Source organism: Acinonyx jubatus, chromosome A1 (assembly GCF_027475565.1).
Source record: "Acinonyx jubatus isolate Ajub_Pintada_27869175 chromosome A1, VMU_Ajub_asm_v1.0, whole genome shotgun sequence".
Taxonomy (NCBI): Eukaryota; Metazoa; Chordata; class Mammalia; order Carnivora; family Felidae; genus Acinonyx; species Acinonyx jubatus.
Window position 1 is genome coordinate 30,720,754 of NC_069380.1, and position 14,186 is coordinate 30,734,939.

At 37.2% G+C, this 14,186-nt stretch overlaps 1 long non-coding RNA gene across 2 annotated transcripts in view; it reads left to right on the forward strand.

Annotated features, from left to right (window-relative positions):
* The window catches only part of LOC106987290 (uncharacterized), a 32,894-nt gene that overhangs the window by 12,804 nt on the left and 5,904 nt on the right, over window positions 1-14,186 (forward strand). Inside the window, exon 2 of one of the 2 annotated variants that reach the window (XR_001432184.3) lies at window positions 3,876-4,034. This is a non-coding gene — a long non-coding RNA (uncharacterized LOC106987290). Of the gene's footprint in view, window positions 1-572; window positions 4,035-14,186 lie in introns of those variants that run through there. The other variant, XR_008295756.1, reaches the window with a different exon arrangement.

A 14,186-nucleotide genomic window follows, 5' to 3' on the forward strand; every position in this document is an offset into this window, starting at 1 on the left:
AAAACCTGATCAGCGCCACAATCATTTACAAGCCAGGATTGCAGGAACTTCTTATCCGTCATTACCAGCAGATTGGATGAAACCTATCTGCTCTCTTAGAAAGAATACATAAGAGTGAAAGAGGAATTCTAGATAGAAGTCACTAGAGTTATCATTTTTACTTTCAATCATGTAGACAAATAATTTTACTATTTTTTTTCCTGGATGGATAGTTCATTGGTGGGAGACTGTCTGCATACACAGAGTTTATGAAGCTATATTTCTCAAATTATGATCTGCAGATCACCTCCGGCAAAATCTCTGGATTCTAGAACCTCTGGATTCTTCTGTTAAGGAATGCTGAATGAAAATCCAGGGCAGGGAACAAAGAAGCTGTATTTTCAGCAAGTACCTTGCATGAATCTGTTGCACACCAAAGTTTGAAACACATGAGTTTAAGGAGCATTCGTCTGGGTAACTTTCCTATCAGCACTCAAACAGCAAATGCTGACAGAGCCAACCTGGTGAAGTTACTTTTCCTTAATGATACTTAAGTTTCTTTTAATTCACAGCTATAGGAAGGCATCAAACACACTAGCGGAGATAAAAGTTTACAGTAATTGTGTTTGCTAAACAAACACAGTATACATGCTTGCACAAAACTAAAATAATATGTTGATATAACTATATTTGTTTTCTGATGTTAAGTACCAATGATTTAGACTATGAGGGTGAAAACTCCAGCAGCTATGATTAGGGTATGCATCCTGAGTGGATTCTCTTTCACTTTTAGCCTGCTGGTTGTCACATCACTGTGTTAGTCTTATTCCTTCTGCTTGTGTTCTATAACCCAAATGGAGTGCTGCCCATTGTAAATTCCTAATAAAGACTTGCTAAATTAAATTGTGCTTGATTTTCCCCTCTGGTGATGCAAAACAAAGTAACATGCCATCCAGAGTTGTGAAGGAAGGAAAATAGCTTTTCACAGGTAGCTAGACTCAAGCCATATCTTATTTAACATCATATTCAGAGCTACTGATAGTCCAGCTAAATCAAAATTTAAAGCCATCCCCCACCTTATTATTTTCCTTCACTTTTCCCTTACATGTGCTTTTTACCTTTTCTGCCTTTGCTTACACTCTATGACTTCTGCCTGAAATGCCCTTATCCCCTGCCCCATAACCTATCCCTTCCTCCTGTTTGCCTGTCTAGATGAAATATTTTCAACCCACGACTGTCCACAATGTGTTACCATTTCCCTCTCATGGCAGTAAAATATACCTTATTTTTCTCATGTTTATGGAGGTATAATTTCTTGTTTATATAAATGTCTCCAAAGGCAGATTCTCTTTGCTTCCCCCTTTGAGCACCTAGGTGTACACAGTAGGTGCTCAATTATACTTACTAAAATTAACGAATTAATATCTAGTTAAGAAAGCCAGCTCTGGGAGGACTTTATAAGGACAGATTCCTTTTTGCATCATTGGCACTGTAAAATGACCTTGCTAGAAAAAGTTTGCTCTGACTTGGATGTAGAACCACTCTATCAGTCCTGAAATAGAACTATCTTACACTTACAAAACACTAATGGATGTTTTTGAGATTTTCATTTGTGCATAGTACCACGGTTACCAGGTAAACACACAAAGTGTGGACAGAAATTCAATTATTTCTTTGTGACTCACTGACATTCCACCTAAGTGAACTCTTGTCAATTTGTTTTAATTATTCTTTCTGGAAGTTTTAGAGACAGTTAAGAAAAGGAGTTATAATGCCTAGAAGTCTATAAAAATAAAAAAAAATTAACAATGGACTATAAGATTTTATGACAAGGATGGAACGTGAGATAGGAAGGACATGCTATGTATTTAAATGCATTTGAATCCATTGTCAGAGCCCCTGCATGAGATACACTCAGTGTATGGATAGGCATTAAAATGAGTAAGAGACTGAGGTTCAGTGAAGCTCAACCAAGTATTCCAAATGACTCTGGGAAAGAAAAAAAAAAGCCCAGAACTTTGAATACTTCTTTGAAAACATAAATTTTGAAAGAATACATTTCTGAGAATATTTCAATCTTATGTCTAATATATTATCCTGAAGAATAGTCTCCTCTCTTGCCTAAAAGCCAAAGACTAAATAGTAATTTATTCCCTGAGGTAGTGGATGTTGAGGCTTTGTATTATGGGACTAAAATTTACCAGAGATAAAATAGAGTTATTCACTAGAATTTTTTTTCTCAGGATCTGTTCTATTATACACTACCCTATCCCCCTAATTCATATTATGACACTGAAAAATACCAGGTCGTCAAACTTAGCTATAAATTACTTCACACCCCTAGAAGCATAGGCATTCCAGAAAGTAAATTAATTTTTCACTTTTAGTTTCAGATTACTGACTTTTCGTAAAAGGGTTATGCTAATTTTTCTGGTCGAGTGTCAATTGATGAGTCCCATAGGGCACAGTTAAAATGCTACAAAGATCACTTTTCTTTATCAAATATCTTTAGGAAATTGTGAAACGAAATGAATAGATTTATCCTACTCCACCCCCAAAATAATGAGAAAAAAAAAGAGAAAACAAAAATCTTCAAAAATTTTTACCTTATTACTGCATAATAGCTGTATGACTATATATTTAGCCTCTATTTTATTTTGGGTATGTTTTATTGAAATATGCAAAACATTAAACAATTTTAAACCTGTACAAAAGTAATATAATAAAATGGAAGCTATCCTTTCATGTCACCCTTTGGAAAGGAAGTTAGGAAGCTGTTATACATATTTTCTCTGAATCTGCCTTGAAATATGCATAAATTCACATGACATTTTGGTAAATGTATTTCCCTAAGAAGATTCCATGCATTTCAGGAAGTGTATAATTTGGCAATTACTAAAGAAATTATTCATTTCTCATGTATAAAAAATAAATAGTTGCATTAAATACATGTAACCTGTCAGAATATGACTTATGGTTGCCTCCAGCAATAGCAATGTATGTGCTCTGCTCATTCAATTTAATAATACATTTTCAATAATAAATAAATTAGGCCATAAATTTGTGTTATGTGCTGGAACCTAGAAATAGCTCTCCTCTCCCTCCCCTCTTTTCCTCACCATCTCCCCATAATTTCTCTCTCATCTCTCTACATCTCTCTCTCTCTCTCTCTCTCTCTCTCTCTCTCTAACACCCAATACTCCACAGGTAAATGTCTTTTGAAAAAAGTAAAACAAGTATTATGCCAACAGAAAAATAAATAGTCCAAAAGGAAAATGGGCAATAATGAATATGATCATTAATTCTTAAGAACTCTTCCTTATAATTTTATTGACTTTTACATCTCTAACCCTCTTTTATACTAACAGATCCCTCTGAGGATCTAGAACATTCCTTCAACAATTCAGCATCAGTGGAAATCAAGGTCTATTGAGGTCACATGATTGCACAGTCCATAGCAAGTAGTAATTCCTGTTTGGTGAATAAGGCTGTTGGTGTTAAAAAGCAGAAGAAACCTTTGGTGGGGAAAAGGCTACAGCTACCAAGAAACCAGCCACTGAGAAGAAGCCTACAGAAAAGAAACCCACCACAGAAGAAAAGTAGCCACTGAATAAACTTAAATTTGTTTATTCCATAAATGTCAATCATTTTGAACAGCTAGTTTTGAATAAAGCCCTGATCAAAGGCCGTGAGAAACATGAAATAAAAGGAAGTAGTAATTAGTAGCATATTTAGTTTGAGGATAGTTTTCTTGACTTCAGTTCCATATTCTTTCTATGGAACAAATAAGTAGATAATATTGGAATGCTAATTCTCTCATTTAATTGAGCTGGCTTCATGGCTTGTCCTTTATATATTGTTTTAAATTCTTTTTCTTTGCTTCTTTCCTAATACAGAAATTTCAGCAGTGAAAAGGGGTGCTCTTGCTTTGGTCTCAAAGACACAGTTGTGTCTCATGGGTTAAACTACACCTGGTGTTAAATGCCAAGGTGATGTATGAAAAGGGAGTAACAGAAAATTAAGACCCAGAGGCTAAGAAAACGGGACCAATGCAGGTAATACTACAGATTTTTTTTTAAAACAATGAAGCAGGACAAGCAAAGTAAACTCAAATCTTGAAATACACAGTGTAGCTCTTAGCTGAGAGTTTTTATATATATATTTTTTAAGTTTATTTATTTTTGAGAGAGAGAGAGAGAGAGAGCGAGCATGAGTGGGGGAGGGGCAGAGAGAAAGGGAGAGAGAATCACAAGCAGGCTCCACACTGTCAGCACAGAGCCTGTCGCAGGGCTCAAACTCACAAACCTTGAGCTCATGACCTGAATCAAACCCAAGAGTCACACGTTTAACTGGCTGCACCATCCAGGCACCCCTGAGATTTTTTTTAAGTAGGGATTAAAACTTGACATTTTTTGTAAATTACAAGTATGGGGTGTGTAAAGGGACTGGGGATAGGGACCTGCTATGGTCAGTGGTTGCAAGTTTCATGTGTTCTTAAGGTGAAATCATCATTGCTAAGGTCTTTAGGCTATAAATGTACTTGTTTATAAAGGAAGTATTTGGGATTTTGTAAGGTACATGGTTGTTTATGAAGGGCACAGCATAATAAAAACAGCATAAGTTAGAATTAGATAAATAGGAGCCTTAACCCCAGCTTTACCAATGATTAGCTATGCGTTCTCAGAATGCTGAGATTCAAATTTTCAACTAGTAACATGATGAAGAGTTGTTATAATATTTAAATAAAATAAAGCATGCAGGTGCTAACTAAATGTTTACTGAGTATTCTCATCTTGTTCCTTGCAGATCCAACCTTGCTTCTCTACCTTGCACTTCATGATACTCTATTGACATTCTGTTGAATTACTCTTGTTTTCTGGTATATTTTGGATTCAGACAATGAAAGTTATCCACAGGAGAAGGGAAAGTGAGAGAAAAAATTGACATACAATTTCATTCCTCAGGTCTCTTCCTATGAGGTTGGTGGGGACCACCTTTCTGTACCAAAGGAGGACCAGGATGTCCCTGTAGATGCCCCTCTCCCACCCCATGGTTTCCACTCCTGCTGGGTTCTGCCAAATAAACCCTCCTTCACCTAACCCATTCAGACTTAGGGTAATAGTGGCTTTCCTGCTATGATTATCTCCAGAGTGTCACATCATTACTTGTTGACTTCCTTCAAATCCCTCACACCTTTGCAAATAGTCCCTTTATTAAACTCTCCTCAAACGCCACTTTTTGATATGCCATCTGTTCTCCAGCCAGGACACCAGTGGAATAGTTATTATCATTATTATCATTATTACAGAGTGGTCTCTCTGAATGCCATGCCAACTGCTCTTATGAAGGCGATTCATAGTAACTGCTTTGATAATTGTGACAGCTAACAAGTGACACATGGAAATGCAGAACTGTCAATCTTGTGATTAATTATCCAAAGTGTCAGACATCATAAAGGGACTCAAAAGTGTTCATGTCTACTGAAAAGTGAACTAATTTACTAATTATATATATATGTACATTTGGTTGTATATTGTTGAAAATTGCACAAACATGTATCTATCAAATTATATAATTGTAAATATAAAACTAAGACAAAAATAGGTTTTATCTTTTGCATTATGAGAATTATGAAATATATGTCTTCTAGAGAGTGGCTGGGATGGGGACTGGTGAGAGAGAGGCCTCTGCCTTCAGTTCTGGGGAGGCAGGACACAGTGATCACAGCTGTGAACTAGCTTGTCCTGCCCTGACAGGTGGCTCTTACTCCAATGGTGGACACACTGTGGGGATTGGTTTCACTGGGATAAACAGCAGCAAGCAAAGTCTATTCTACTGCATGAAAAAAATAGAAGATCTTAAAGATTGGGCTTAATGAATTTAAAATATTGGCAAAAGATGGGGCACCTGGGTGGCTCAATCGGTAAGCATACGACCTCAGCTCACTTCATGATCTCACAGTTCATGAGTTCAAGCCACCTGTTGGGCTCTGTGCTGACAGCTCAGAACCTGGAGCATCAGAGTCCGTGTCTCTGCCCCTCCCCTGCTTGCGCACATACTCTCTCTCTCAAAAATAAACATTTAAAGAAAAATTTAATATATACATCCAAAAGATACAAAATAGAATTAATATATATATATTATTATATATATTATATATATTATATATTATATATTATATATTATATTATATATAATATATATTATATATAATATATAATATATATTATAATATATAATATACATATACATATTAATATATATGATATATATTAATATATATCATATATATTAACATATATATATTAATATATATATGCAAAAGATACAAAATAGAATAGGACCAAAACCGGTTTTTAATTTAGAATGCTACAAACCACATCAGTTAAATAATTTTAGTAGCATAACTTTTAGAAATCACACACTGGCTGACATTTTTCAGTCACTTCCTCTGAAGCAATTTAGTACATATCAGAGAATATCAGCTTATTCACTTTTACAAAGCCAGAGGAAAATAAATTAGGGTGAGAGATTCTCCTCCTAGTAAATACTGTGAAGATGAGCATTCATTTTCTGGATGTTTCCTATCAGTGAGATTTCCAATAACCCATAGTTTCAGGCAATTCGCTCCTTCTACCTCATTTGGTTGACCCAGGCATTGGGATTGATTGCCACAGGTTTAATATAGCTACAACTAATGGCTTGTAGATTCTTTTATAATCAAACCTTGCTTGAAATGTCTATTAAAGTTTGCCCCAGGAATCAGAATGTCAGAGTACCTGGGACAAATGACTTTCTCCAAGTCAGGTGTAAAAACACTTCCTAACAAGGTAGCATAGCAGTTGTTTATTTTAGAACTTATGAAAATTAAGGAAAACAAACCAAAACTTAAAAATGTTTATTAGTGTTTTAAATAATAAGTAATAAGGAAGATTTGGGGACATCTCTAGAGGTAAAATGTATTTTACTGGCCATTGGGAACACGATGGAGAATATAAACTGAGGACATGTTGCTGCTTTTCACTAAGAATGTTGGCTGTGGTTTTGCCATCAATGCACACAGACATCAGAGATATCAGTCTAACAATCTTAAACTTCATTCAAATGTGGACCTTTTAAAATCATTTGAACTTTGTGTTTTTTTAAGAATGAACATCTTATGGCTTCAAATACCACGGGTGAAGACAATAAATTGAACCCAATTATCTGGGTCTTATCATGGAGCCAGAATTTGTTCTCTGATGATATTTTTAAATAGTTATTTCTTTGTTGTGCCTATAATTTGTTTCTTATAACTTGCACTGATATAGTTACTTCAAAATGTATAAAAACTAATTTATTTTCCCAAGACATAAGTTGAATATATCTTAATGCATAGTAAAAGCAATTATATAAGTGAAGTCTTTGTACTTTTTAAACAGGAATAAAAAGGAAAGGAATACCAAAAAGTCTCAAACTGACTGTTGAGCAGGGAGAATTACATAAGGATGAGAAATTCAATTTGGAAAATATTTACTGATATAGAACCTAACACGTGGTTATTATTGAGGGTGATGATGTACTGGTCCAACTTAACATATAACTAATTATAATTGACTTACCAACAGAAAATTGTAACAAATTCTCATCTCTGTGCACAGAGAGTCTGAAACCTACTTCTTAGGTTTAATTCAGGAGATTTCATTAATATAGTTAACATAACCAAATATTTTGACACATACTTATTTAAAACTACCATATATTCAAGTATATCTCATTAGATTTTTGTGTATCTAAGAGTATTTGGAAAAAATTACAGTGTGAATATAATTAAAATCTTAAACTAAGAAATAATGACATCACAAGAGAACTAAGATCAAAATGTTGAACCATATTGTTCATGGTTTAACATCCTACATCCAAATATTTCTCAATGTGTCTGGTGCTTTGACTAGTGCCTTAAAAAGCTAGTTTGCATAAATATTCAAGAGTTACAAGAAGAGCATTTCTTTACCTCAAAAGGTCTCATACTTACTCTTAAAGGATTATCTCTTTGATTAAACTCAAACTAGAAATCAATGCAAAGAAAGAATTAAAAGCTCCCAAGCTTTCAGAATGCTTTGAATATGGGTAAATGTATGAAGCAGGAAGCAGCAGAAGGACAGTTACATTAATTATAAACAAAGGTGCAGCTTTATTCCTGTGACTGTACAAAATCATAGTATTTTTATAAGGGGATATTATAAAACTGAAATTATGAAAGCTTTACTGTAACAACCAGTCTTTATCCTACAATGACATGTTTTCTACTTAGTTGTATTTCTGCTTGCACACTTGATTTTATTTGATCATTCTGACATAAAAACACCATTCCATCTTAGGGTTGTCTGGGTGACTTAGTTGAGTGTCTGAATCTTGATTTTGGCTCAGGTCATGATCTCAGGGTCATGAGATCAAGCCTTGGATCCACTCCACACTAGGCATGGAGTCTGCTTAAGATTCTCTCCCTCTCTCTCTCTCTCTCTCTCTCTCTCTCCCTCCCTCCTTCCCTCCCTCCCTCTCCCCCTTTCCTCCACTAGCATGTGTGGTCTCTCTCTCTTTCTCAAAAGACAAAAATAAAACAAACACAAAATCCCTGCATCTTAGTAAAATATATATATTTCCTGTTATCTTTTAGTCATTTGTTATTTTAGTCTTGATGGGTTGAAGATTTTATTTGATTAGATTTGTTTTTTGATAACTTGCCATCTGTGATTATTTGAAATCAATGTGAAAATGAAAGTATGAAAGTGATTGTTGTTGTTAATTGTTTTTAGTCCCTGCTCATGCCTTAGTGCCATTTTTGGAAGGGTAACTGGGGCAACAGAAAAGAAAATGAGGAACAAATATAATATGAATAATACATGGTTATCAAATGTCTTTATACATCAAAATTCATTTGTTTAATCAATATAAAATTACATTACCAAATTGTATTTAATTATGAGCATATGGTAAAAATTAGCAATAGTTTTTTAATAAATGTTTTGAATTGCCTGAGGCTGCTTTGATCTTCAAAACTAGCATGGTCATCTTTAATAGGTGTTCTGAAGTTCATGTGATTGATTTCCTAACGCTCATTGTGTACCCATAAATCTTACATTCCTTTCTAGGAGGAGAATAGAGAACACTTGCACATCACAGAACAGGAATCAGACCTCTTGCACAAACCTTTCAAGTACTTAAAGCTGTAAATAGGCACCACTAAATCTACATTGAATCAGGAAATGTTTCAGGCCACTGCACCCCCTCACTGATCAATGACCCCCTGTCCCTTTAAAAACCTCTTGGCTAGGCAGAAAGCACAGAGTTGGCTTTTGGACAAGAATCTGCCTTCTCCCCAGGTGGCCCAGGCTGCTGAATAAAGCTCATACTCCTTTCCAATCAACAGTCATCCCCTGACAAATGGCCTTTTGAGCAATGGGCAGCCGAACTTGGGACTTGGTAACAACTTTTGGGAAGCCAACTAGGAGCCAATGCTCCTGTGGCATCCAGTTCCCCCTGGGAACTCCAAAGCAGCGCAGTTGTCTAGGGCAGCACTCCAGGGCTTACTTGTTCATTTCCTGAGCTAGTAACTTGGATTATTGGAGGGGGTTAGCTGCTCAGGTTTAGTTGGTTTCAGGGAGAGATTCTGAAGAATCTGTCCCTGCAACTGCAGAGGCTTCTTTTGTCTTGGGGAAATTCCGTGTTGATTCCTAACACTTGCTCTTTGACTTGAATGGAAAGGGAAAGAGCATCTGGGGCAAGCTAACAAGCTTTTGGACTGGGTAGGTTTGTTGAAAGTGCACATCAACATAGTTTCTCTTTTGTGAAGAGCTAGGAACTTTTGTTTTCATTGTCTGTGCTTTCCCATTCTGGAAGTGGCACAACAGTTGGGAGAAACTAAGAATTTGAATAATATTCAATTGGTCAATTCCTTTGGGATTTGGGGCAGCTATGTCTTTGGTGTGTGTGTGTGTGTGTGTGTGTGTGTGTGTGTGTGTGTGTGTATCATCTTTGGTGTAATGGGGGTTCTATATCCCGCCGACATTGGGCCAAATTTTGAATAAAAGGAAGGAGTATAGTCAGGAATCTATGACTAAGCAAAAGCTGATTTTCAATTGTAATACTGCCTGACCAATGTACTTTCTAGAAGCAGATGAGAGATGGCCCCTAAATGGATCTTTAAACAATTACACCATTTTACAACTAGGGATATTTTGTCAAAGAGCAAGAAAGGATAATTAGATACCCTATGTTCAGGCTGCTTGTCTTTACATAGTAAAGATGCTGCCCAGGAAAAAAAGTGTATTAATGGTGCAGAGACAAGGGGAAAAACCAAAATTTTTTCCTGATGATGCTATATAGAATATAGGAATATAGAAATGAAAAATAGAAGGGATAGGAAGAATATGTGGCAAATCTAACCCCACTGCCCCCTCTGCAGGAGCTCTTACCTCCACCTTCTCCTCCTCACCATTCTAAGGGGTGGAACAAAGATCCTGGAACAGTCTCTTCCTTTAAGACCTGGCAGGGCACCCAATTTGGACAGGAAGCACCCCACTATGGGTAGTGGGCAATATCCTTAAGGCAACACCCAGTCGAGGGCATTGGTGCTCAAGGACAGCCTCTCAGACGTTATTGGACATATATTCCTTTTACAACTTCAGACTTCATGAGTTATAAAAATGCCAATCTCCCCTTATAGTGAGACCCCCCCCCCAAAAAATGGTAGAACTCTTTTTGAGCACTTTTGCAGCTCATCAGGTCAGCTTGGGCAGATATCCAAGCTTCAGTGAATACCATATTAACTTCAGATGAAAGATGAAAGATGAAAGATGGCTAGTATTAGTCAATGAAATGAGGAAGCCCAGCACCCCCATCATGAGGATCCAGCCCAGACCCCACACCTGCCTTCGCATTGGTTGAGCCCAATTGGGACCCAAACCAAGGGGGTTTGCCTGGACCTGAGCATTATCAGCAGTACATCTTGGCAGGTTTAAGTAAAGGTCTCCCAAGCAGTGCAGTTTCAGTAAGATTCAAGAATTGAGAGATGCAACAGAAAGTCTGGCTTGGTTAGAAACGATTTACCTAATTTATCAGAAATGTACAGATATATCATCAGAGGCCCCAGAAAATATCCACATGGTAAACATGACATTCATAGGGCACAGCATGCCTGATATAAGGAGAAAGCTCCAAAAGGAGAAAAAGGTAGTAGGAATGGAACCATCACAGCTAGTTGATGTAGCCTATGAAGTATTTATTGCATGAGAAGTAAAGGGGCTCACCAGGCCGCAGTCAATGGAAAGTGTGGAAGGCAGGGATGGGAAAAAGAAAAGTAAGTGAACTCTAGAAAGTAAGAAAGGAGCTATTGGTGAGAATCAGTGCCACTACTGCAAAAAGGGAGGGCACAGAAAGGGGATTGCCTGAAATTGAAAGGAAAACAAAGGCAGGGAGGAGGGACAAGGTATAAATAAATGATGATGGAAGGAGAGGAAGATGACAAATGAAGAGGCTCCCTACCATCTCGCTGATTCAGTTACCATTTCCCCACAGGAGCCCTGGGTACAATTTCCACTGAGGAATCAGCTGATGGACTTTTTAGTGGACACAGGGGCCATGTACAGCATCTTGAATACTAAATTGATACAAAACACCCAGAAGGCAGTCTCTGTAGTTGAGGGTCTCAGGTCAAGAACAACAAAGACCTTTCCTACAATGGCTAGAATGCAAGTTTGGTGATTTTTCTTTGAGACATCATTTTCCTTATATGCCAGAATGTCTGATCTTACTGGGCAATTCTTGCTTTGTAAACTAAACGCTCAGGTAACTCTCTCCAAAGAAACAAGCACCTACAAATAAAAGTACCTCCGGGTAAAGTGCTCCCATTACAAGCTGTTCTAACTCAGGTTAAGACACCAGAAGCAGACCCATTCCCTCCTGAAATCAATAAACAAGTAAGTAAAGTGATTTGGGCAGATAGAGTGGTAGGGAGGGCAAAAGATGTGACACCTGTATGAACAGACTTGAAAGAGGAGATTTACCATCCCTAGGAAAAGGCAGTACCCTTTAAAAAAAAGGAAGTTCTAGAAGATATACAGGCCAACTTGCAGAAGTTCTTGAAATATGGCTTAATTTGAGCTTGAAGGCCATACGATAAATACAACCATTCTTCCAAAAAAAAAATACTCATGAGTACCATTTTGTACAAGATTTATGGGCCATTAATTAAGCCATACAAGACATGCCTGACTTTGTCCAATCCATACACACTAACTGTAATAGTTGGTGATTATGAATGGTTGATTGTACTAGATCTAAAGGAAGCCTATTTCTGAATTCCGACAGAGAAGGCCCAATTGTTGTTTGCTTTTGAATGCCAGGACCCTTAGAAATCAGAACCACCTCCTGAAACTATTGGATGGTGTCACCATAAGGATTTAAAAATCACCCCTGCCCCACTATTTTTGGTGAAATCTTAGCAAAGGATTTGAGGATGATAAAATTAGCTGATGGGACTTTATTACATGTATATCATTTGTTAATTGACACCCCCACTTATGAAGTTTGTCTAGACAATACTATTCTGGTTTTAAATCATTTGGCAGACTGCAAATATAAAATGCCAGCATACAAGGCCCAAATTTGTAAATAAGAGATTGTTTATCTTGGCTTTCAGCTGTGTCAGGGACAATGTATCCTCACTGATGGGGTGGGGGGTGGGGGGAAGAAACAGTTTTAGCTCTACAAACCCCCAGAAACCAGTGACAACTCTATGAGTTTGGGGGAATCGCTGGTTTCTGTCAGATCTGAATTTCAAATTATGGTTTGATAGTAAGCTTTATGTGAAGCTCTAAGAGAATTGGATTCGGAGCCTTGAATTGGACTATGGAATATCAATTGGCATTTGAGACAATAAAGGAAAAATTGGCAAATGCCCCAGTTCTAGGATTACCAAACCCTAAAGAGCCCTTTAAGCTATACATACATGAAAGGCAAGGTCACAGATTGGGGGTCCTCATACACATTCTTGAGGATAGTCCACAGTCAGTGGCCTATTTCTCTGAGCAATTAGAACCCACAGCCAAAGGATAGCTCCCCTGTTGGAGGGCTGTTGCAGGTATTTGTGACATACTACAAGATGTTATGTTAACAAGATGAAGTGTTAACACTTGGGCAAGAGATAATGGTGTATGTGCCTTATCAAATATTAACCTGTTTAGAACAGAAACAGGATATTGGCTAATAGCTACAAGAATGAGTGGATAGCAAGCTATATTGTTAGACAATCCAAATGTGACTTTATAGCAACAACAGCATTGAATCCAGCAACTTTGCCACCTGATAACTTGAACACCACCTCAAGTAAGAATGAATGTGTTAAGATCATTGATGCAGTATATTCTAGCCAGTCAGACCTCCTCCATCAACCACTGCCGGCACCAGATTATGGGTATTTACAGATGGTAATAGTGTCATGGACAATGGCAAGCAATGATCTGGATATGTAGTGGTCACACTGGTTCAGATAATAAAAGCACATGCTTTCCCCCCAACTACCTCCTCACAAAAGACAGAACTGATTGTTCTAACATGGGCCCTGGAGTTATCACAAGTGGAAAAGGTAAATGTTTATACCGACTCAAAATATGCTTTTGTGATAACTCATGCACACCAGACAATTTGGAAAGAGAGGGGTTTATTGATCTTCCCCAACAATGACATTAAATATTCCCAATAAATCCTGTGATTATTAGAAGCTATCTATCTTCCTGCTGATGTAGTGATTATGTATTACCCAGGGTACCAGAAGGGGAATTCTCAAATATCAAGAGGTAACTGGTTAGCAGATGCAACAGCCAAAATAGTGGCCAAAAACTCACACTCGAGAGATCCTTGAGTGGATCTCTCTGCCTTTAAACCCCAGTACAGGCAATAAGATGAAGAGAGAACACACACAAAAATGGGGCTTTACTCAAACAGACCCCACTGCTTCGTGGAAAATGAACTCCCACTGGATAATACTATTACCTGAATAGATAGTATTACCTATGCCCTGATAGTGAATCTAGTCTTAAAGCATCTGCATGAAGGATCACACTATGGGAAGGATGCTTTAATGGATTTTATTAGGCCTCATTTGAAGGAGACTTATCTATAGGAAATGGCCCACACAGGCACCCAGAGATGTACTGTATGTGCAAAGA